Source organism: Halichoerus grypus, chromosome 2 (genome assembly GCF_964656455.1).
Source record: "Halichoerus grypus chromosome 2, mHalGry1.hap1.1, whole genome shotgun sequence".
In the NCBI taxonomy this organism is placed as follows: Eukaryota; Metazoa; Chordata; class Mammalia; order Carnivora; family Phocidae; genus Halichoerus; species Halichoerus grypus.
In genome coordinates, this window is record NC_135713.1 from 32,940,925 (window position 1) to 32,967,034 (window position 26,110).

The window sequence follows — 26,110 nt, forward strand, 5'->3', positions numbered from 1 at the left end:
CAGCTGATTAACAACCTTAATTCTAATTGCAACATTAATTTCCCTGCTATATAAAATAACATATTCACAGATTCTTTGAATTAGGATGTGGGCATTTGGGTGGGGGGCACTGTTCTGTCCACAATAAATAACAAGTCAGAGTTGCTGCCCCTATCAGCTCTAATAGCTCAGAACTTCATGGGAGCAGTGTAAATTACCTCATTAACTAGTTGGGGAGACTAGTGAAAAGGTCTTTCAGCAAGCCCTACTGTGAAATTCTTTCCACGGAAGTTTATGGCAGCCGGCAGGGGTGGACATAGCTCTCTGACATCACTTCGTATCTACTGATCTGCTTATACCTCCTAGTAAATTTAGTGCCTTGCTTTAACACTCTTTTTCTTTCTTTTTAAAAAAGACAGAAATGTTAAAATACAACTTTATTTTCAGGAGGCAGGTCTCTCTTTTGCATAGACATTGGGAGAGAGCAAAAATATACAAGAAGACGTAGCAAACATTCTCACTAATTATCTGATGACAAATGAATTATGTTATTTATGGCTATAGATCTATTCCCAACTTCCTTAGAAATGCTTTGGTATGGAAACAATGGACATTCAAGAATCATCTCAGCCTGAGCTCTAAACAGTGACAATTTCAGAGACTAATAAAAGGAAAAGAATAAACAGAAATGTTTTGTTTCTCTTGGGACTGACCAAATTGGGAATGGATTCCCTGGTCTCACAGACACACCCTTCTGAAAGCAGTAAAACCACAATATGTGAAGTCCTCACCCGTCCCCAAGCCTGCCTATACCAGGAGATGGACAGGCTCAGGTCTGAAACATCCTTTATCAGTCAGAGAGTCTTAGAGGTGGGATATTAATAGGGTGAGCCCTTTTGGTTGAGTGGAGGAGATACTCATTGGGGTTTTCAAATATAGAATAATGAAGTTTTAAGATATCTAACACAATGGTGTAATAAGCTTCTTAATTGCATTCAGGACAGAAGTTTTATGATTATGCAATCATTTTCCAATTCTCAGCCTTCTAAAATAAACATCTGGACAGGATTAAAATCCCCTGTGGGGAGAGACTGGTTGCCACTTTGCTATTTCTCGACAGTGTGCTTCGGGTCCTGGGCTCAATAGCACTGCTTCTCTGTACCGTCACTTTTATCCTTATGCAAAGATGACTCAGGAGAAATGTTACCCAGAGAACTCTCAAATTTTTTAATGTTTCATAGTTACCAATTTCCTCAATACTTGTCCTATCTGCCAATTTTCTGGACCCATCACTCGTGATTCTGATTCTTAAGGTCTAGATGGGTACAGGGGGTCGGCATCTTACCAGGTTTCCCAAGATAACTCTGGTCATGCCGTTTTCTAAGCACACTTTGAGAAACATGGCCTTAGTTCCCTGAGCCATTCTGGGTGAGTGCTGTGTGCATCCACTTTGCACAGCTATCGTCATTAAGGAACACACTCTCACATCGTACTGTGGGCCAATTAATCTGATTTCTCTAATCATGAGTGTTCTAGTCGTTCACTCTCCAAAGTGGTGAGGGATTTCTCAGAAACCACTTTGGTTTTTGGAGAAGTGGAGTGACTGCATCAGCACTGATTTTGTTTTTGTAATGTGGGCAGAGGACAAAATTAACCTTTTGTTTTCTGGTCTGAGGTAATCATTTGGTCCAGAAAAGAAAGCCATTAAAATACTCACTGTATCATTTTGTTTGATTACAAACCAAATAGATTTGGTAATTGAGATTTTGATGAATCTGGACAATTTCAATATCCACACTGGGGAAGTGTTTCAGGGGAGTTAAAGGAAGGAGTGAGAGTGGGAGATTATTCAAGACGTTTTATTTTGGAGATACTTGCCACTATTCCTGACATCAACTCAAGCATTCCACAAACAAGTGGCTCTTAACATTTTGGAGAGAGTCATGTACTCCTTGGGGAATCTGATTGAAGATCCAAAGCCCTTCACCAGAAAGATGTATGTAGACACGCTTTCACACAAAAATTCTCAAACAACTTTAGGTATATTATGGACCCTCCCATCCCAAAAAGCTCATCCATATTTAGAACTTGGGTTCTGAGAAGATTGCCCTGTGCCCTCTCCCTTTTTACCACTATCACAGACTCTCTTGCATTAGTCTTTATGCATTATATAAATAAGAATCACCTGGGGTAATTGTTAAGCGTATGGATGTTGGCTTCCATCCTCAGATTGATTCAACAGATCTGGGGTCCAGCCTAGGACACTGCAGTTATTTTATGAGCCTCAGGTGATGATGATGCAGGTAATAAATGACCACAATTTGAGGAACAGTCAAAATTGAGAAGCTGGGCAGGTGGCTCGACTGGTACAAAAATATAGTAAAAACAAGCAGACCACTTCCCTCTACCGCATAGAAACCTGGGTAAAAAGAGTGGAGGTGGCTCTTCCCATTCCAGACCCTACTCTATCTACCCTTCTGTTCAGCTCGGCTGTCCTAGGACATTGTTTTCATTTTCCCCAAGGAAAATTCCCCACACTGCCCATTTTAACTTCATATTTTTTGCATAAAAGATTGAAAATGAGGGTGCGTAGGCAGAACATTTTTCTCTCACCCCGAACTCCCACAAGGGGCCGTGGGACCATTTCTCTTCAAGGGGACTTCCTTCTCCTGTGTTCATGGAGCTTTATTGCTTACAACTCAAAAGAGGTAAGGGCAGGGTGTATTGAGTAGAAAGGCTGCAGAGACTCTTCCTCACCAGCCTCTAGATTTTTCCAGACAGTAACTTGACTGGATATTTTAAAACAGTACAGAAGAACTTCTGTAGGTTGGCAGCAGCCATTGGTGAGAAATTCTCTACATTTGTTGAGAGTTTATTTGTGCCAGTGGACAAGAGTACTATAGAAGCAAACAAAGGCAGTTTAGATCCTGTCCTGCCTTAAAGGGCAGGCTCATCATTTGCCTTATTGATGTTTCAAAAGACTGGTCAGAATAAAATACAAACCTATCCATCCCACTCCAATCAAACAGGACATACAGCTGAAAATTCTGTCCAAATATCTCAAGATAATATTTTAAATTTTCCTTTCAGAGAACATATTGTTTCTATGGCACTGATCTCAGCTAACTTTCACAACACTAGCTTGTCAAACTTCCCTCTTTCATCCCTTACTATAAATAAAGATTGCTTTCAGATCTTATGCGAAGAAATGGAAGAGATTGACACATGTGGTCTGATGCAAGAGGACATTTCAGTGGCTCTCATCAAGGCAAAAGAAAAAAACAACCAAATTTGATGAGTTTTTTATTGTTGACTCAGTGAAATGGTTCCCTTGGCAACTAACATGGGAGGTGAGAGAGCTGGAAGAGCTGAGAGCTCCTCTGCAACTTCACCCACAGCTGATTAAAAGGCTTTCAGCAAACAATGTTGATAAGCACAGGAACAGTGTCAAATGCGATGGTAGGGAGAAATAGTGGTGGCAGGTTGGGGGAAGCAAGACAACTGCTTAAGTGTCATCAAAATTTAAGTGAAATAAAACATATTGGAGGCACTGTTTCATTAACATTCAAATCAATTATATTCAATCAAATCTGATTATTATATGTTGTTGTTTGTCTCCTAAGTGATTCCTTGATGTGAAAAGAACAGAATCTTCTTGATTAGAAAACAACTGACAAATATTTTATTAAAAACCTAATAAGACTTGCACTGTGGTAAAGCATGGAGTTTCAAAGAATAAAAAAGATACTTTGGGGTTTTGAAAAACTTGGATTGTTCTCAATTTCCAAGGGAAATGGTATGTGAGGTGTGGCATTCTCAACTTGGCACTGAAAAACTTGAACTCACTGCTGGCCTCTCATTAAGATGTTTCAGAGAACAAAAAAACAACAACAATAAAGTATAGATGTTTTGAGTTGTGTTAATAGAAATGGAAAATAAAATACTCGATGCCTCCATTACCCCAGTAGACATGAGAATTTGAATAGAAATTTTTTTCTTGCTTTTCCAGAACTTTTTTTCACAAACTTCCCACCTAAATCTTAGTAAAGCTGTAAGTTCTACAAATTCACATTCCACCTTGTTTCTTGACTGAAAGCATTGGCTGCACCCAGACAACTTCATCCTTGGAAATCTGCACCAACAACTCCATTTGTTGGGTTTCTGTAGAAATACAAAATGAAAAAAAAAAAAAAAAGCATTGAGTTTAGTGAGTTAAGATATGTTTCCTATATATAAAAACAAAATTCATTAAAATGTAGATAGTTTTTGGTAGAATCTAATGTCATATTTGTGAAATCATAGTTACCTAGAGACTTATGTACAGCAGTATATGTTACAATTGTGTAAATTGTATAATAATACTGTAAAATTATACATGTCCAATGATACAAAATTGGATGAATAAATTATGACCTCTCCATTGTAGTTATTGAAAATCATGTTTGCAAATATCAAAGTATACAGAAACATGCTCAATATTTTATATATATATATCTATAAAAAAGAGTAAAAGAAGCAGATTATAAAATAGTATAAAAATAGGATATACATGACATATTTACTCAAAAAACATGGAAGGACATGCCATTTAAGATCTTATGTAGCAGTAATTATCTCTAAATCATGGGATTATAGGTAAATTCTGTTTTTTACTTCATGTATCTGTGATATCCAAATATTCGACAATGAGCATGTGCTATATTTGCCCATTTAAAAATTGAGGGTTTTTTTTTATTATTCATTTCTTTTTTTATTTGAGTATAGTTGACACACAATGTTACATTAGTTTCAGGTGTACAACTTAGGTGACAGGTTTATGCATTATGCTATGTTCACAATTGTAGCTCCCATCTGTCCTGATGCATTGCTATTACAGTATCATTGATTATATTCCTTGTGCTGTGTCTTTTAGCACACAGCTGTGTGCTACTCATTCCTGTGACTTACTCATTCCTTAACTGGAAGCTAAGCTAAAGCTAAAGCTCCCCTTTAACTGTTTTGCTCAACCCCCACACACCGCTCTGGCAACCATCAATTTGTTCTCTGTATTTATAGGCTTGCTTTTGCTTATTTTTTTTTTTTTTTGATTCCACTTATGAGTGGAATCATATGGTATTTGTCTTTCTCAGTTTGACTTATTTAACTTAGCATAATATCTTCTAGGTCCATCCATATGTCTCAAATGGCACAATAGCATCTTTTTTATGGCTGTATAATACTCCATTGTGTTTATATGTCTGTGTGTGTATAGCATATCTTCTTTATCTATCATCTACTGATGGACACTTAGGTTGCATCCATATGTTGGCTATTGTAAATAATGCTGCAATAAATATAGGAGTGCACATATCTTTTTGAATTAGTGTTTTTGTTTCCATTGGTTAAGTGCCCAATAGTGGAATTATTGGATCATATGGTATTTCTATTTTTAATTTTTGAAGAACCTCCATTCTATTTTCCTGGTGGCTATACCAATTTACATCCTCCCCAACAGTGTATTAGGGTTCCTTTTGCTCCACATCCTTACCAATGCTTGTTATTTTTTGTCTTTTCTATTTTAGCTGTTCTAACAGGTTTAAGGTGATATCTCATCATGATTTGGATTTGCATTTCCCTAATGATTAGTGATGTTGAGCATCTTTTCATGTGTCTGTTGGCCATGTGTATATCTTCTTTGGAAAAAATGTCTATTTAGGTCCTCTGCCCATTTTTAAATTGAATTGTTTTTTGTTTGTTTGTTTTTGTTTTGTTTTGTTTTTCGGTATTGAGTTGTAGAAGTTTTTTGGTTTTTTTTTTTACTTCAGATATTAACCCCATATCAAATATATTACTTGCAATTATCTTTTCCCAATCAGTAGGTTATCTTTTTGTTCTGTTGATGGTTTCCTTTGCCATGCAAAAGCTTTTTATTTTGGCATAGTCCCAATATTTTTGCTTTTGTTACCCTTGCCTTCGGAGACTTATCTAGAAAAATGTCGCTACAGCTAGTGTCAGAGAAATTACTACCTGTGTTCTCTTCTAGGATTTTTATGGTTTCAGGTTTCATATTTAAGTCTTAATCCATTCTGAGTTTACTTTTGTGTATGGTGTTAAAAAGTGGTGCAGTTTTAGTCTTTTCCATGTAGCTATCCAGTTTTCCCAGCAACATTTATTGAAAAGACTGTCTTTTCCCTACTGTATATTCTAGCCTCCTTTGTCATAGATTAATTGACCAAATAAGCATGGGTTTATTTCTAGGCTGTCTATTCTGTTCTATTGGTCTATGTGTCTATTTTTGTGCCAGCACCATTCTCTTTTGATTACTACAGCTTGTAGTACATCTTGAAATCTGGAATTGTGATACATCCAGCTTTGTTCTTTCTCAAGATTGTTTTGGCTATTTGGGGTCTTTCGTGATTCCATACAAATTTTAGTATTATTTGTCCTGGTTTTCTGAAAAATGCTGTTGGTATTTTGATAGGGATTGAATCTGTAGATTGCTTTGGATAATGTGGACATTTTAACAATATTTTCCCAATCCAGGAGCATGGAATATCTTTCCATTTGTGTCATCTTCAATTTCTTTTCATCAGTGTTTTATAGTTTTCAGAGTACTGGTCTTTCACATCTTTGATTAAGTTTATTTCTAGGTATTTTATTCTTTTTGGTATAATTGTAAATGGTGTTGTTTTCTTAATTTCTCTTTCAGCCACTTCATCATTAGAATATAGAAACACTACCAATTTGGGGGTATTAACTTTGTATCAGGCAAGTTTACTTATTTATTACTTCTCTTAGTTTTTTAAAGGAGTCTTTAGGATTTTCTATGTATAGCATCATGTCATGTGCAAATAGTGACAGTTTAACTTCTTTACCAATATGGATAGCTCTTATTTCTTTTTCTGGTCTGATTGCTGTGGCTAGGACTTCCAGTACTATGTCGAATAAAATTGGCCACAGTGGACATCCTTCTCTTGTTCCTGATCTTAAAGGAAAAACTCTAAGTTTTTTACCATTGAGTATGGTTTTAACTGTGGGTTTTTCATTTATGGCCTTTATTATGTTGAGATATGTTCCCCCTAACCCCACTTTGTTGAAAGTTTTTATGGTGAATGGATGTTGTATTTTGTCAAATGGTCTTTCTGCATCTATTGAAATGATATGATTTTCATCTTTTGTTTTGTTCATGTGGTGTATCACACTGATTTGCACATACTGAACCATCCTTGCATCCCTGGAATAAATTCTAACTGATTGTAGTGAATGACCTTTTTAATATATAGTTGAATGTGGTTGGCTAATATTTTGTTGAGGATTTTTGCATCTATGTTCATCAGGCATATTGGCCTGTAATTTTCTTGTGTGTGTGTGTGTGTGTGTGTGTGGTGTCTTTGGTTTTGCTATCAGGGTAATGCTGGCCTCATCGAATGTATTTGGAAGCTTTCTTTCCTCTTCTATTTTTTAGAATAGTTTGAGAAGAATAGATATTAACTCTTCATTAAGTGTTTGGTAGAATTCACCTATGAATCCATCTGGTCCTAGATTTTCATTTTTTGATAGTTTCCTGACTACTGATTCAATTTGTTACTTGTAATCAGTTTGTTCAGATTTTCTATTTCTTCCTGGTTCTGTTTTGGAAGATTGTGTGTTTCTAGGAATTTATCCATTTCTTCTAGATTGTCCAATTTGTTGGTCTATAATTTTCCATTGTATTATCTTACAATTCTTTGTATTTCTGTGGTGTCAGTTGTTACTTCTTCTCTCTCATTTCTGATTTTATTTATTTGGGTCCTTTCTCTTTTTTTTCTTGATGAGTCTGGTTAAGGGTTGGTCAAATTTGTTTACCTTTTCAAAGAACAAGTTCTTGGTTTTACTGGGTTTTTTTTGTTTGTTTGTTTGTTTTTAGTTTCTGTCACTTATTTCTGCTCTGATCTTTGTTTCCTTTCTTCTACCCATCTTAGGCTTTGTTCTTCTCTTTCTACTTTCTTTAGGTATAACGTTATATTGTTTATTTGAGCTTTTTCTTGTTTCTTATGGTAGGCTTGTATCTATTTACTTCCCTCTTAGAACTGCTTTTGCTGTGTCCCAAGGATTATGGACTGTTGTGTTTTCATTTCCATTTGTCTCCATATATTTTTTAAATTTTTTCTTTGATTACCTTAATTGACCCCTTACTTATTTAGTATCATGTCATTTAGTGCCCATGTGTTTGCATTTTTTTCCTGTTTTATTTTCCTTGTGAAAAAACTGTTTTGATCAGAAAAGATGGATGGTATGATTTCGACCTTCTTAAATTTACTGAAGCTTGTTTTATGGCCTAATATGTGATTTATTCTGGAGAATGTTCCATGTGCTCTTGAAAAGAATGTGTATTCTGTTGTTTTGGGATGGAATGTTCCATATATATCCGTTATGTCCATCTGGTCCAATGTGTCATTCAAAGACATTGTTTCCTTGTTTTCTGTTGAGATTTTTCTGATATATATATCCGGGACACAAGTCCTTTATCAAATATGTGTTTTACAAATATTTCCTACCAGTTGATGGCTGTGTTTTTATTTTCATTTTCTTAATATTGTCTTTTAAAGAGCAAAAATTTTTAGTTTCCATGAAGTACACGTCATGAACCTTTTTGTGTGTGTGTGTGCTTGAGTTTTATATCTAAGAAATCAAACATACAGTGGAAGGGTATTCCATTGTGCTAGTTTTAGGGAAAAGCCTACAAAATCAACAGTTTATTCTTAAATTTTGTTAAATAACCTTATTTCAAGATAAAGTTCTATAAAATATTTTTTCCATAATTTAACAAATAACTCTGTTCCCCTTTTGAAAGTGAATTCACTTATTTATTTAATTATTTATTTATTTTTACATTGTTATATTAGTTTCAGGTGTACAATATAGTGATTCAACAATTCCATACATTACCTGGTGCTTATCACAAGTGCACTCATTAATCCCCATTACCTGTTTAATCCATCCCACCACCCACCTCCCCTCCGGTAACCATAAATTTGTTCTCTATAATTAAGAGTCTGAATAAAAAAGGGGGGGTGCCTGGGTAGCTCAGTCATTTGAGCATCCGACTCTTGGTTTTGGCTCAGGTCATGATCTCAGGGTTGTGGGATCAAGCCCTGCTCAGCAGGGATTCTGCTTGAGATTCTCTCTCTCTCCATCTGCCCCTCCCCCCACTCATATGCTCTCTCTCTCTCTCTCTCTAAAATATAAAAAATAAAACAGTCTGTTTCTTGGTTTGTCTCTCTCTCTTTTTTCCCTTTGCTCATTTGTTTTATTTCTCAAATTCCATATATGAGTGAAATCATATGGCATTTGTCTTTCTCTGATTACTTATTTCTGTTAGCATAATGCTCTCTAGCTCCATCCACATTGTTGGAAATGGCAAGATTTCATTCTTTTTTATGGTTGAATAATATTCCACCATATATATGTATATATATGTATACATATATGTATGTATATACGTATATCTCACATCTTCTTTATCCATTCATCTATTTTTTGTTTTAAGTTTTTAAATTCTAGTTAGTTAACATACACTGTAATATTGGTTTCAGAAGTAGAATTTAGTGATTCATCACATACATATAACACCCAGGGCTTATCACACCAAGTGCCCTCCTTAATACCCATCACCCATTTAGCCCATCCCTGCCTACCTCCCTAAAAGTGAATTCACTTTAAGTGGCCTTTTTAAGAACCACTTCTTGGACAATGAGGACTTTTTGTACATGGAAAGAATCTAGTGAGGGATCTTTATGAGAAAGAATATGCATCACCAACAAAAGGGAGATTTTCTCTGCCTTCCTGGCATCAATTCCTGGCCCTTCTGTCTCACAACACTAATATAAGCCTCACCATTTAGAAATACCTGTCACTATTAGGGAACTCACAACTCCTCCCCAACATACATGCAAACCTACAGTTTTGATTTAGTCTATTTGGTTGAGATGAAAAGGAAACATTTAATAGCCCATTAAAGCACTGAGAAGGAGTGTGGTTTTAAATCCACCAACATTCAAAAACATTTCTGGAAAATCATGGACTGGATTGTCCCTCCTGTATTAGGGCCATTTCCTAAAGTGCCTCAAAGCACTTTCAACACCCTAAGGCATTTGGCTCTGGAATTCTGGTGTTGGCAGGAAGCTCTTCATCCCATCTGCTCTTTCTACCACCTTCACATGGTGAATAATTAATAGTCTTCTTGATTTTTTTTGGAATAGAAGCCAAAATCAACACTACAACAGAACAGATTGCTGGGCTCCACTCCTTTCTGGGAAAGCCCAGCAGAAGCTTCCACATGTTCCATGAAGACCTGACAGCATGGCTATAGGAATGCCATACATAGCCCAAACTGGCCCCCAAATGTGAGTTGGTTGCTTCTGAGGGCAGTGCGTGTCAGTAAGTCAGCAAGGATGCTATACCTATCCCAAATAATGCATGAAACAAAGTTAAAGTTATATCTATCATGACTTTTGGTTTTCATTATTCCACAGACAATAGCAATTTAGTCAAATAGTAAGGCTACATTTTCAAGGCAAGTACTTGTTTTACTTTTCTCCAACTCTTTATTTGGAAAATGCTCAAATTTACAAAAATGTTGGAAGACTAGTACAATGAACATTCAAATACACTTTGCCTACATTCACCAATTTGCTGCATTTGCACTGTCTCTCTCTTTCTCACGTCTTTCCTCTCTCTTTCTCTATTCTTCTCATTCTCTCCCAAACTACTTAAAAGTAAGTTGCACTTTTAGTCTCATTAAGGTTAAGGGCATTTTTTTAAAAGAACCATAATTCCATTATGACATCTAATTTTTCTCAAAGATTCAACCCAGTTGTAAAAATTATTCAGCTGTTTTTGTCTTTTTAATTTTAATTTAGAATAGTCCCCCTGCTTTTTGGTTTTGTTTTTCATGATACTGACTTAAAAAAAAAAGTACAGGCCAGTTGTAGAATGTCCAACATTTTGGATTTGTCTAATTGCTTTCTCATGTTTAGGTTCAGGTTGAACATTTCTGACAAGATTAATTTATAGGAGATATTGTATACTTAATGCATAACATCAAAGGACATATAATGAATGCCAGATTGAACTACTACTATTAATGCTAAATTAATTACTTGGTTAAGGTGATGAGCATTAGCTCTTTTTATTTAAAATTATATCTAATAAGCACTGAGTAATGTATAGAACTGTTGAATCATGGTATTATACACCTGAAACTAATATAATACTGTGTATTAATTATACTTGAATAAAAAAAGTTGTATCTAGTAAATGATCTATGAGTGATACTTTGCAACTGTGTGAGTATCCTATTTCCTACAAACCCACATCCCAATTTTAGCATTCTTTGATGATATTTACCTAGATAAGCTATTACCCTGGAGATGGCAAAATGGCTAATCCTATCTATTAACTGGAATTTTTCTCAAAAGACGAACCACTCTTCCTCCATTCCTATCCCTTTTGAATATCATAGTAGATTCATGAGTTATTTTAAAATTTAATGGATTATAATATATTACTATCTCTATACTTTTTGATGCTCCAGCTATATCAAATTTGGCCAAGAGGAGCCCCTTTCAGTACGCTCCTCTGTTGTTTTGATATTACCCCCATTAGTCTTTGAGCAGTCCTTTGCTTTCTGGATCAAGAAGCTATCCCATGCTCACTGTAGCTTTTTCTTGTCCCCTATCTGGAATCAGCCAATTCTCCAAATGCTCAGTTCCTTTTATTAGGGAGTGGTATTTAAAAACTAATACCTGAGTAATTTGTATTTTCCCTGTTACTGGGGTACCATTGTTTCTAGGCTATTCTAATGGACAGAACTAGGAAGTATACTTTTAAAATGAATTCATGTTGATATTTCTAGTTCAAATTTAGCATTACATCATTTTTTTTCCTAGCTTTTTAAATGTTATATTTGTACTTTTTCTCTCATAGTGAGAATTTTGATTTCTTATAGTAATATATTTACCTATTTGTCATCTTATGTCATAAATTCAACAGTTTAAGAATTAAAATAGTATTACAACTAACAATAAACCTGTTAGATAAAGGTTAACATTGCCTTTCCCTTAGAATTGGTCCCACTAGGACTTTATAATTAAGACACTATTTCCAAAGGTGCTTGAATTAATTCCACTTCCTGAATGACTATATTATCAATTTAATAGGCAGTTAGATTCATTTGTTTCTCTTTGTATTCAGTTTTAGAATTTGCTTTTTTTTTTCTAAAAATATTTTAATGAAAAAGCTATTTTTCTTTTTTTTAAAGATTTTTTAATTATTTATTTGAGAGAGAGAGCAAGCAAGAAGCAAGAGAGAGCACAAGCAGGGTGAAAGGCAAAGGGAGAAGAAGACTCCCTGCTGAGCAGGGAGCCCGATGCGGGACTCTATCCCAGGACTCCAGATCATGACCTGAGCTGAAAGCAGAGGCTTAACCAGCTGAGCCCCCCAGGCATACAGAAAATGTTATCTTTCTGTAAACATTTCATTATACTACAAATGAAACATCTGAATCCATTACAGACCACCTCTTAAATCTTAAAAACCAGGATAAAACATTGAAATTTAAAAGTAATCTTGAATATTATATAGGCTAACAATCCTTACATCACCCCTGCGTTAACTTGAGAATTACTCAACTACTTATGACATCAATTACTGGAACTCCGAGATTCTGTCCTTAACTAGAAATGTTTCAAGTTGTGACTTACATAGTGGAACTCTTAAAAACAAGTTTATTTCAGTTGTTCAGATTCTTAACAAATTATATTTATTACCCAATTTTCTTCAAGATTTTAGTATGTATCAGGTTTTTTGAAAAAAATGTAGCCTGGGAAACGGTAACATGTGAGACGGCTTGACAAGATCAGTTGAAAAGTTTGCTCAACCGTTTCCCCCTCCTTTGAACTTCCTTATATATATATATTTTTTACTGGTGCTATGACTGAAGAGCACATTTTTCAGGAATGACAGTGGAACTACCTTTAAATAAAATCTCTTTATTTCATAAGAAATGAGATGGACTGTAAAGAAAGAAAATTGCCTTTAAAAAAAAAATGTTTCCTATCTTAATTTCACACTAAAACCACTTTGTAAAGAAAATTTATCATTAAAGGGCTAATACCTTCTTCAACACTTCATTCTATGTGTAGAAATTCAGTCCTGATTTAGGTACAGAAACAGAGCCAACCAGTCATTTTCTGAGAATAAACTCTGGCAAACTAAAGGGTTTGCTTTTTAAAATCTTTTTATTTTACCCTTATTTTTTAATATATAGAACATTTACATAGCTCAAATTACAAACTATATTAAAAAATTCTTTACCCTTCTACTATTCCCATTTACACCCAATTGGTAACCATTTTCTGTCCTTCCTATGTTGTTGGGGTTTTTTATTTGCAAAAACAAGCAAATGTGTGATAATTTTTTATCCCTTCTTTCTATTTACCCCTTTTTCATACACAAAATGTAGCATATACTACAATTGACCCTTGAGCAGCATGGGTTTGACCTGCACAGGTCCACTTATATGTGGATTTTTTCAATAAATACACTACAGTAGGGTAAATGTATTTTCTCTTCCTTATGATTTTCTTAACATTTTCTTTTATCTAGCTTATTTCATTTTAAGAAAATAGCATATAATATATATAACACAAAATACGTGTTAATCGACTCTTTTGTGTCATTGGTAAGGCTTCTGGTTAACTGTAGGTTGTTAGTAGTTAAGTTTTGGGGAGTCAAAAGTTACACTTGGATTTTTGACCATGCAGGGGTTGGCACCCCTAACCCCCATGTTGTTCAAGAGTCAACTATAGATACACCATGATTTTTCACTTAAAATACATCCCAGAAATCATTCCATGTTAGTTTATGGACATGTTCTTCATTATTATTTATGGCTTCATAGAAATCCATTGTGTAGATATATCACAGCTTATTCTACTCCTTTCCACAAATAGGCATTTTGGTTATTTTTCATTTTGCTATTGCTAACAATTTAATATTGAATAATACCCATTTTCCTTTTATATGTAGACACATCCTCAGGAAAAATTTCTAGAAGTGAAATTGCTCAGGACTATGAGCTTCACAAGTTGTTCCTGTTTTTTTCTCCCCCTCTTAGGTGGGATGGCTAAAATGGGCTGGAGTTGGGATATTTCCCTTCCTCCACCTCACTTAGGCTCTGATTAGCTAGTTTCTCCTGAGGGCAGGCCTTGTTAGGAGCAAAGTGCTCTGGCATATTTCCAAATGTTTCCTTTTTCCTTCCCTCTGCCAGAAGCTTGAGGGGATTTTTCTTTGATACTTACTAGGAGAACCTGGTCAAGCTCCAGGAGGTAAATCTCACAAAACTGTGGCTGCCTACTTATAACTGAGTCTTCCTGGCTTTTTAATTCTCAAAGTTGTCCATATTGAGACTTCACAATTCATTAGTTACAACTCAGACTGTAAGCCCTTATCCCTAATACGAAGCTAACTTGGTTTTATAGCTTTATGTTAAGTATTAAAATCAAGTTGTATAAACCCTTCAACTTATTTTTCTTTTTTTTCAGAATTGATTTAGCATCTTAAGGCCCTTTGCATTTTCATATACGTTTTGGGATCAGCATGTCAATTTCTGTTTAAAAAGTCTCTGAAATTTTTATTTGAATTGTTTTGAATCTATAAATCAATTTGGGGAAAATGTATATCCTAATGATATTAAGTGCTCCAATCCATGAACCAGGTATATCTATTTAGATCTTTATTAATTCTCTCAGTAATATTTTCTAGATTTTTAAATAAAAATATAGTTAACAGTAATATTTTGTAATTTTTAATGTAGAAGTTTTACATATCTTTTATAAAATTTAATCCTAAGTACTTTATGTTTTGTGTGTAACTATAAGTAGCATTTTATTGCATTTTTCAACTGTTTGCTGATACAGAAATGGAATCATTTTGTATAATGACTTCCTACCCTACAAACTTGCTAAATTTATACTGTTGATTGCTATCTCTAGATCTGCCAATTTTTGCTTCATGAAATTTAAAGCTCTGTTGTTTGAAGTATACATATTTAAGATTGTTGATTTTTCCTAATGATTCCATTTTATCATTATTAAATGGCACTCTGTCCTTCTTAAAACTCTTGGTCTTGATGTCTACTTTGGTATTAATATAACCACCAAGTTTCCTCCTGCCTTCTATATATTTGTGTCTTTAAATGTATGTATGTATGTTATGTATGTATGTATCTTAAAGAGAATAAAAAAGACAAATTATTTTTGAAAAATCAAATTGATATCTTTAAATTTAAAACTTGTCTCTTTTAGGCAGAAATCGAATTTGATTTTGTCTTTTTTATCCAGTCTGACAATTTCTGCCTGTTAATTGGAGTGTTTAGACCATTAATGTTTGATGTAATTATTGATATGATTTGGTTTATATCTATCATCTTGATATTTGTTTTTCATTTGTCCATTTTGTTTCTCTTTTGTTTCTTTTCTATGTTCTTTTGTGTTTATGCAATTTTTTTCATTTCACATTTTATTTCCTTTGTTGAATTATTATCTATATCTGTTTTTATTATTTTTTAGTGGTTGCTCTAGGGTTAATAATATATGTCTGGGGGCACCTGGGTGGCTCAGTCGTTAAGCGTCTGCCTTCGGCTCAGGTCATGATCCCAAGGTCCTGGGTTCGAGCCCCACATCGGGCTCCCTCCTCAGCAGGAAGCCTGCTTCTCCCTCTCCCACTCCCCCTGCTTGTGTTCCCTCTCTCGCTGTGTCTCTCTCTGTCAAATAAATAAATAAAATCTTTAAAATATATATATCTATGTGTCTGAACTTATCCAAGTCTATTTATAGTCAATACTGAACTATTTCGTACTTCACAACTCCCAGTTCAGAAATGCAATAACCTTAAACAATATAATTTCATTTACACAACCCATCACAGAATTTCTGGTGTCTCAGCTAAGTGACTGTGTTGTTAACAAGGTGTTGTAGCTGTCTTTCCACTCCTGCTGGGCCAGGACTCCAAAGTCCCTAGCACTGCTGGGCCACTAGTAGTATCTGTTTTATTCTCCATCCTTTGGTAAGCCTCATTATCTAGCACAGCCCTTGGTCAAGGACTTGTGCAGAACTCCCCAGTGCAATCTCCATGAAAACTTCTGGGGTGCTGCTCTGTGCAGTCCCCTCTTCTCTGTGCCTGCCCTGCAGATTCCAGCCACTTCAGCTTCCTCAAGTCAGCAGGACCATCTTGCTCTGCTAACTCCTGTTAGCCACTTTCACTGGCTTCAGTACAGAAATTCTCAAGCAGGGAGGTAGGGTTAATATGAGGCTTCCCTTGTCAGTTTCTCTTCTTTCGGAGATTGCAGTCTTTCACAGACTGTTGTCCCCTTTCCTATTTGTACACTGGGGGAGGGCTAGCTCAGTATCTATTAGATTTACTCAAAACCAAGAAGTTTTAGGCACTTTTATAATGAAAAGAATTATGTTTCAGGGTACAAGCTCATGACATCTATAAGTTAGAAACTTGTAGAGTTTACCTTCACTTTGCTTTTTATAGAATTTATCTGTTTGAGAGTCTCTAGTAGTTTAACTGGAGTTTAAGAAGACATTGTACAGGTTCTTGAGGCATTCTGGAAGAATTTAACTTCATTTTATGTATTCTGAGCATTTCAGAATTCTCCACAGTTTCCCTCTGCTTGCTTCACCTCTTTGGCCTTCTTCATTCTCTTTCCTATGCGTCTTCACTTTCTCTCTCTTTTTAAAAAAATTTAATACATACTTGTATAGGAGATCTTATGGGCCCAAAATTCTGGGGGGCTTGGTGGATATTAACTCATTTAATTTTTGAGTGCAGTGAGTAAAGCAAAAAGGAGAGTAGTGGATGCAAGGCAAGTGAGTGTGCCTTACCACTTGTTTTCCTTCTGGAAAATTAGGGGAATTGTTTGTCTTGCTCTCTTGTTTGTCTTGTCTTTCTTAAGCTATTAGAAAAAAAACCTTTGTTATGTTTGTTTTGGAGAAATGTAGAACAATTATGCACAGCTTTTTAGGTGAATTGTTAGGCAATTAACTCCCCTTTTTGTTTCCCTTCACTCCGTAGAGACTGGAAGAAGTTTTTGCCCTTCCTCATATTATGTGATTAATTTTAATACAGGAAGAAACTCTGCCAAATATTCTGTTTCAGAAAACTTTCAAATGAGGCAGATCTGGTAAGCTAAATTTCAGCTCCAGTAATAGTTACTTAGAAAAGAAAAAAATTTTTTAAATATAGGACTAATTTACTAACTGCTTCTAAGAGCCTGTCTGGATTTATTTATATTTTAGTTTTTCTGGCTCTGGAATAGTTTTTCTGGCTCTTTTGTGGCAGTCAAAATGCCACAAAAGAAGTACAAAAACATGACTTTCAGTGTCCAAACAATGTGGTCTAAAAAGTAAAGCAAATTGAGGGAAAAACCAAAACACAACATTACCTCTGTTCTCTCTTATGTTCCACAGTTAAAACATCCAGTGCCTTCATGTTTTTCCTTTATCAGGACAATGCTCTCTTCAGAGAATCTGGCACCTTAGTTCTCAAAGGCCAGAGTGATGGAAAATCATTTGACCTACAGCAGCAAGGATACCAAACTGTAAGAGGACACGGGGAGCCAGCATTCCAGTCTTGACTTTGGCCTTTGCAGCGCAGACCTTCCCAAATGGCAGTGCCAAATGTTTAACTTTTTACCATGAATATAAAACCTCATTCCTGGCCCATGCATTATTGCTATGAGACCTTCATAAATCAATTAACAGGCGTATCTCACCCCAGGTAAAATGGAAAATCTTTCTTATATGAGACCCTGGTCAGAAGGTGGCCTCCCTCCTTCCTGGACTGGAATTTGTATTTGTCTGCCAAAGCTACTGTGGCTATTTGAGAGCCAGATTAGGCCCTCACAGGGGAGTTGGGGTCATTGTTCACATCAAATGCCACCTCAGGGCCTACACTCACACTTCTCCCTCTGTCTGGAACACTTATCCTCACTCCTCATGACTAACCACTTATCCTCAGACTTCCATTTCAAGGTTTACCTCTTCATAGGTGTTTTCATCAATCACCCAATATAAATGGATTCTCTAGACATATTCTCTTATAATTCTTATGTTCTTGTCCTTCAAAGCATTTATCTCACTATGCTAGTATGTCATTTATCTCTGTTTATTGCTTGTTTCATCTACTGAATCCTGTGCTCCATGAAGCCAGGAATCATTTCTTTTTTTTTTTTTTAAGATTTTATTTATTTATTTGACAGACAGAGGCATAGCGAGAGAGGGAACACAAGCAGGGGGAGTGGGAGAGGGAGAAGCAGGCTTCCCACCGAGCAGGGAGCCCGATGTGGGGCTCGATCCCAGGACCCTGAGATCATGACCTGAACCGAAGGCAGATGCTTAACGACTGAGCCACCCAGGCGCCCCGCCAGGAATCATTTCTATCTGACCAACCACAACAAACACAGTCTCTAGTATAGAGCCTGGCTCATAGTGGGCATTCAGTATATATTTGTTGACTAAATCAATGAACCACCTTTCCTCTACCCACACCCCCACAGAGGACTATGGCAGCCACATGGAGAGAGCTGCAGCAACCAAACATGGAGTGGGGGGTGTACAAATTCATCTTATCCAAAATTATGCAGAGGATTCACAAAAGCACCCTGTGGCAAGAGTCAGAAATATGCAGGGTGAATCATGAAAAGTGAGGTCTCTGCCCCCTACAACCAAATAAGGAAACCAGAACGCACACAGGGCATATTTAACTAGGCACCTTATAGAAATCCAGGGCAAAGGACAGGGCTCTTGTTGCTTATTTTACAAATTGAGGTTTTTAAAAATTTATATACCAGTGTTAATAATCTACCTCCCTGTGGGTAGGATGATGAAAGTAATTAGCACAGGGAAAAGTAACACCAAAGAAAGTCAGCTTATTGGAATAAGAGCTTTCAGAGCAAGGGTACAGAATAAAGCATTTGACACCATCTCTCAGGCAACTGCAGAAATACTTGTCTGAGTAGGCTTAAGTGAAAACTGAGTATTCAACTAAAAGGAATGTATTCAACAAGAATATCACACCAGCTTTCCAGTGTAACAGACTTCTTTTGGAACCAACAGACATACCTTTAATTCTAATCTGGGGATGGCAAAGAAATTGTATCTGATGGGCTAAGTCTAAGTCCATTGGCAGTGGCTGCCCAGAGTACTAGACTGTGACAAATTCTAAGGCTGAGTCTGGGCTCAGTGAGGAAAGGAGCTATGCCCAGGTAGTAATGTCTGATGGGCAGAGAATAGGGATTAAAACTAATCATGCCATGTTGCTGTCATTACCATTAAACTAAAAACAACAGCAACAAAAGTTTTATTAATTGGGATTTTGATTCAGACTCTAGGTAGGGCTGACATGATGGCCAACTTGAGGGAAATAACACCAAGCAAGAAGAGTCTAGAGGTATCATTATTAACATCACACCCGAAGAGGTGCCATTTTCCCCCATCCCATAAGGAACCATCTTCATTCAAAGTCCATGGCCTTTAGAATGCCCCCTTTTCTGACCCTTTCTTGGAGCTGCCTTTTACCTGTGCGATCCTTGCTTCCCACCTAGGCCAACTAGCCCATTCTATGGTCTTCTGCAAACTCTTAGTGTAACTGTACACAGAACATTGCTGTGCTGGACCTTGGATAAATAATCACAAGGGAATATTGACTCAGATGACGTGTTAAGTCCTATCCTTAAATTCTAAATTCTTTGATTCCAGGGCTTTCATACCTCTAAGATAGATTACATTTAAGAAGTGTGGAAATCTCTCCATTTTTTTCATCAAGAAACCTGGGAAACCCCATAATCTAATTCTAACAGGAGCTGAGTCACAGAAAGACTTTTTATAATACTAAACAGAAAATCATCTACAGGAACAGGGCTCAGTTTATAATTCCTAGTCCCAAGATCAGGCAACTGGACTAGTCATAGTTTTTAGGAAAATACATTTCTTGATTTATAAATAAAAATTTTAAAAGCTAACAACGAAACAAAAAAAATGCAAAGATTTTTTTCATATGTGATTTTGTTTTATTTGATTTTTTTTTGTTAAATATAAAAGAGTATTTACAGAAGTTGAAAAAAATTTTGGTCCTCTTTAAATTATATCCCCAAGGGATATCTTCATCTTGTAGGGATATATTCACCCTTCCTTTTCTAGATAAGCCGTTGAACAATATCCCATAGACCTTTACAGTCACTTTCTGCATTATAGTCTTCCTATGACATAAACAAGTCAAACCCAAATCTTGGTAGAGGGAAAACAGAAATCATCTGTCATATTGAGGGCATTAAATCATGCTCTTTTAAATTTCTCCTAAATTTCCCATTAATGAGGTAAAAGTTAAGGCACTGACATAGAAATTTGCATAAAGTCGATAAGGTTCATATTGTTTATTTTTTAAAAATATTTTCCCTTAAAATCTGACAAAATGTTTTGTGGACTTAGTAACGTATAGTATAGTAGAGTGCGGTATAATATAGCTATGATGTTACTAATTACACTTACCTATGCCTGTGATTTAAACTCTTGTGCATCTCCATTGTCTGTACAGATTAAAGTTCAAGTTTTTTTAAATAGCTTACAAAACCCAACTTAATCTGTTATTTCCTATCTCCCTAACTTCATCTCCCTTTATCCTTTTACCTGTGATCTCCAAAAGTACCAAATTGCTAGCAATCACCAGCACACTGGCCTTTCCTTGCACCCTTAACTTTGGCCATGTAGCCTCCTCTGCCTGAAATTGCCTGTCCTCCCTTCATTGCTTGGTAATTTCAATTTATCCTTACCAGGCTCCTCCTTATACCATATCCCCATTTATGCAGAGGTAGGTGCTTCTCTTTTACTTCATAAATGCTGAGTTTTCATATCTATCATTATGGAAATAATTGTTAGCATTTTACATGTAGTCTCTCCGTCTGGAAAGTAGGCACCAAGGGGCACCTGGGTAGCTCGGTCATTAAGCGTCTGCCTTTGGCTCGGGTCATGATCCCAGGGTCCTGGGATCTAGCCTCACGTCAGGCTCCCTGCTCTGTGGGAGGCCTGCTTCTCCCTCTCCCACTCCCCCTGCTTGTGTTCTGCTCTCACTGTGTCTCTCTCTGTCAAATAAAGAAATACAATCTTAAAAAAAAAAAAAGAAAGAAAGTAGGCACTTGCAGGGCCGTGAACGCTTGTTCCGCTTTGTGTACTCAGTGCTACGTCGGTGCCAGTGTTTGGCTCATCAGAGGCCCACACATACGTGGCTGGGTGATAAATTAATCAATGGAGGAAATTCATCATCTCAGGTAATGAAGGAGAAAGGTGTACAATAACTGTAATTCTCTGTGATGAGCAACACACACACACACAAAAGCCAAAACAAAAAGCTACAAATTCGACACGTTTACTTACTTATGACTGGAGAGCTTATATTACAAATAGGATGAGTGAATCTCCACGCAGATTGAAGAAGAGAATTGAAGCTGGTTTAGTGTCACTTCTGCTTCTTGATTCACTCTCCTCTTCTCCCCAGTGTAGCCATGGTGCCGTCCTCTCTTCCCTAGTTCCTTCCCTGATAACCAGATCATCCTTCCACAGTCACCTCTGCTCACAGATAATGTTCTGTCCTCTCAACTTTTAAAGCATTTTCAGTCTACACTACTGACTTGGCATTTTAAATGTGACCTGTACCCTTAGACAGTTTTTCTGTGTCCCGTTTTTTCTATTAGGTCATAAGTTCTTGGAGACTAGAAACCATGCTTCTTTTTTCCCCTTTTAATTCCAGCAGTGTGTCTTGCACATGGAAAGTGTCTTACACAACATGTAGTACATTATGTAACGATGCGGGAGCAACAGAGCTTGAATTGAAAATCAGGAAACCTGAATTGAGAACCCAAGCTTTCACTTAAAAGCTTTCACTTAAAAGCTTTGTGACTGTGGGAAACTTACTTAACTTCACTAAGCTTCAGCTGTGTGATATGTGAAATCAAAATAATGATGCTTCTCTAACAGAGTGGTGGGGAAGATAGAATGAGATCATGTTAGTAAAGTGTTTCAACCGTGAAATGCCCTTCAAATATTAAATAATACTATTATTTTGGAAGAAACACCTCATTTTTCAGGATCTCTTTTTCTATTAACTACTTCATCTATTCCCAGCAGCTATAAATAATTTCTAGGCTCCTGGTTGTCATCTGGTTTCTCAGGGAGGAAGACAGACATTTACCTGTTAGTCCATCTTCTCCTCCAACAATTTCAGAAATGCTGGTTTCCTGCTTTACTTCTGGGTGCTATATCGGTGTGTGAACTGGGAGCCACTACAAGGAAAACAAGTCTTCATAACAGTGGAGGTTTATGACAAACAATATAGCCTTTGTTTGTTCCAGCTTTTAAAAGCATGATTAAAAAAAAAACTATAAAAGTAATACAAGTCCATGAGATATCATTAGAAAAATATAAATGGATAGAAAAAAATCACAATAAAATTATCCATAATTCCATTATAATTATTGATAACACTTTGGCATATTTATTTCCAGAATCTTTTTTTTTCATGCTTATATATTTTAACATAGTTCTAATAATTAATCACTAAGTAATTATTATCCATAATAATTCAGATGTTTGATAAACCATTTTAATGGTTACAAAATTTAAATGTGGGGATTTTCCTTAACCTTTTCCTGATTCTTGGACATTAAGTTTTCAATTTTCATCATTATAAATACTGCTGTGACTAATGTCTTTCTATATACCAGTTTTTTATTTCTTTCTTTCTACACATAAGATGATTTATTTGGGAAAAATCAATAGAAGTGTCATTCCTGTGTCAAAGGGCCCAAACATTTCTTTCTTTTTTTAAAGATTTTATTTATCTGAGAGAGAAAGAGAGAGCATAAGCAGGGGTGGGGGGTTGGGATAGGGAGGTGCGAGGGGCTGAGGGACAAGCAGACTCCCCGCTGAGTGGGGAGCCCTAGTAGGGGCTCAAGGCAGGGCTGGAGGCAGGGGATCCATCCCAGGACCTTGAGATCATGACCTGAGCCAAAGTCAGATGCTTAATGGACTGAGCCACCCACATGCCCCTCAAAGGGCCCAACATTTCTAAGCCTCTGGTGGTCTGTCCTAATTTGATTTCCTTTGAAGAATCCTACCCTACACTGAGTGGGACAGCCTGAATGGAGGACACATCATGATTTAGGCAATTTATTGTGATGATGGTTAATGTCAATAAGATGAAAAGAGAGAAGTGGGCAGGTCTCAGGCCATATTATTTAGAAACAGAAATGACTATAGTTCTACTCTCCAGTATAAGAGATAATATGCAAAGAATTTTATAGAGTGTTTGAAGCATTTTTTCCTTACATAAAAACTATTTGTTGAATTGAATAATATTTCACTTCGCTTCTGTAACACAGAACTCTGACTTAAAGACACTCTATCAAATCCTTCCTTTATGAAATCAGGACCAAAATCCAACCGGATTTGAATCTCAGAGCTGAGGAATATAGGAGACGGTGATTTTTTCAGAGAAAGGCTGAATTTTATCTGAGATGGGGCCAGAAGCCAAGCCATATCACTGAAACTACTTCATTTGGAACTTTCTTCCTAATCTCAAAATAATAAGGCCTTGGCATAACCAGCTCAGAACATTATTTATAGTTATCTGTTTAATTAAAAAAGAGGGAGAAGCAATTCTACCATTACATGCAATATTTTGGTAGAGGTTTTCTGCTAAAAAGCAAACGACATGCATTTTATTTGGACTTGCTCTCAAGAAGATGTTTGGAAAGGAACTTTCCAGGACACAGTGTTTTCTTCTTTTACCCCTCTAAAATGGTGTAGTTCTAAGCTTTCCTCTCTTTTTCTTCCAAGATAAGATTGTTGACAGATACATACAAGTCATTAGAAGGTTTGGGGATTTGCTGTAGTTGTTTGTTTGCATGTTTGTTTCTTTTCTTTCTTTCTTTCTTTTTTCTTTTTCTTTTTTTTCTTTTTGCATGTTTGGTTCTTAAAATGAGAGAGAGGGACAAGAAGAGAAATATTTGGTGTTTTCTCAGCAGCAATTTGGAATTGTGCTTTCTGTTTATCCTTTGGTTTATCATTCTGGAAGTTTAAAAACTAGGAAGATGTACACCCTAACTTATTCCCAGCAGCAGCTTCTACAGTCCCTAAGTGAAGAGATATTTTCATTTCTACCCTGAATCCTGATTCAAGGAAAAGTTAGACCATCCTTGCCGTCAGGGACAGCATTGAGAACTCATGGTTAGGTTGAAATTTCTCTTTAATTATATTCTATGAACTACACAGGAGTATTTGGTTGTTTAGTTCAGTATGAATGAAAACCATTTTATTTTTACCTTAGCCAATAATTTGTTAGGACTGAAACCAGGAGCTAATAAAACATCCTCTTCTTTAATATCCTCTCCCATGTTTTTCCAGCCTTAGTGGGGCATCAAAAGACTTCCACGTGGTCAGCTACTAGAAGTCAGCTTGACTGTCTGAGGGTTCAGGTGAGAAGCTGAGTAGGAAGCTCACTGTATATTACATAAATCTTCGCCTCTGTATTTTTAAATTATCATTTCCTCTTCAAAATCTTGTTAATGTGGTTTTTCTTTTCTTTTTTAGTTCTTTACTTTCTCTTTTGTGATGTTCTTCTTTAGCAACAGTTGACAAAGTAAGCAGTAAATGAGAAATCACATTAGAGAAGAGTAAGGTTGTCTGTGACTGACTTCTTATAATTAATTTTTTTTTTTTTTGCCATCATGGCAGTTTTTTTCTTATCTGTTTACTTGAAAACTAAAAATAATTATATGCATTTGGGGGAAAATCAATTAGTAGAGCAGATTATAAAATGAAAAATCTTACTGCTGTATTCCCCAAACCCCATGCCTTTCTTAAAAGATAAATTTCTTCCTGGCGGTTGTTTTCCTAAAGGACAAACCTATTGAAGAGATTATTCTAAGTGCCTTTGATGACAATTAAAAGAGAGAGGGAACACCTTTGAAAGCAACAAAATGAGGTCGGCATGGAAGATGATGAATTTTCCTGGAAACAAACAGAAACAAAAAGAAACAGCTGAATTACAAAATGGATAAAATATCTGAAGAGACACCTTACCAAAGAAGACGTACAGATGGCAAATAATCATATAAAAGATGTTCAGTATCATATGTTATTAAGAAATGCAGATTACAACAACAATAAGATACTACTATACAGCTTTGCGCAGTGGCAGTATCCTAGCCAATGAGGTTTATCCGAGGCGCGATTATTGCTAATTGAAAGATACTACCATACACCTATTAGAATAGCTAAAATTCAAAACACTGACAACACCAAATGGTGACAGGGATATGAGCAACAGGAACTCTCATTCATTGCTGGTAAGGATGCAAAACGGTAAAGCTGCCTTGGAAGACAGTTCGGAAGTTTCTTATGAAACATGCTATTACTATATGACCCAGAAATTGTACTACTAGGTATTTACCCAAATGAATTGGAGAGTTATGTCCACATAAAAACTTGTACAGAATATTTATAGCAGCTTTATTCATAATTGCCAAAACTTGGAATTTCTTCAATAAGTATATGAATAAGCAACTGAATAAATACCCAGACAATGGAATATTATTCAGTGCTAAAAAGAAATCAGCTATAGGGGCGCCTGGGTGCTCAGTCGTTAAGAGTCTGCTTTCAGCTCAGGTCATGATCCCAGGGTCCAGGGAGCCCGCGTTGGGCTCCCTGCTCCACGGGAAGCCTGCTTCTCCCTCTCCCACTCCCCCTGCTGTCTCTCTCTCTGTCAAATAAATAAATAAAATCTTTAAAAAAAAAAAAGAAATGAGCTATAAAGACATGGAGGAAACTTAAATGCATATTACTAAGTGACAGAAGCCAATCTGAAAAGGCTGCATACTGTATGATTTCAACTAGATGACATTTTGGCAAAGGAAAAACTATGGAGATAGTAAAAGGGTCAGTGATTGCCAGGGGTTGAGGGGTGTTTGGGAAAGAAGAACAGGTGGAACATGGAGTATTTTAGAACAGTGAAACTATTCTATATGCCACTCTAATGGTGGATACATGACATT

General features: G+C 36.2%; 1 long non-coding RNA gene and 1 pseudogene across 1 annotated transcript; one reads left to right on the forward strand and one right to left on the reverse strand.

The window, feature by feature from the left end:
• Positions 1–3,880: 3,880 nt before the first annotated feature.
• LOC118519646 (uncharacterized) lies at positions 3,881–21,824 on the reverse strand. Its single transcript, XR_004909266.2, has 2 exons — positions 21,435–21,824; positions 3,881–4,140 (listed from the first exon to the last, which is right to left on the reverse strand). It is a non-coding gene; the product is annotated as an uncharacterized LOC118519646 (long non-coding RNA).
• Positions 21,825–25,239: 3,415 nt separating this feature from the next.
• On the forward strand, positions 25,240–25,367 carry LOC118519657 (U4 spliceosomal RNA; annotated as a pseudogene).
• The last annotated feature ends 743 nt before the right edge of the window (positions 25,368–26,110 follow it).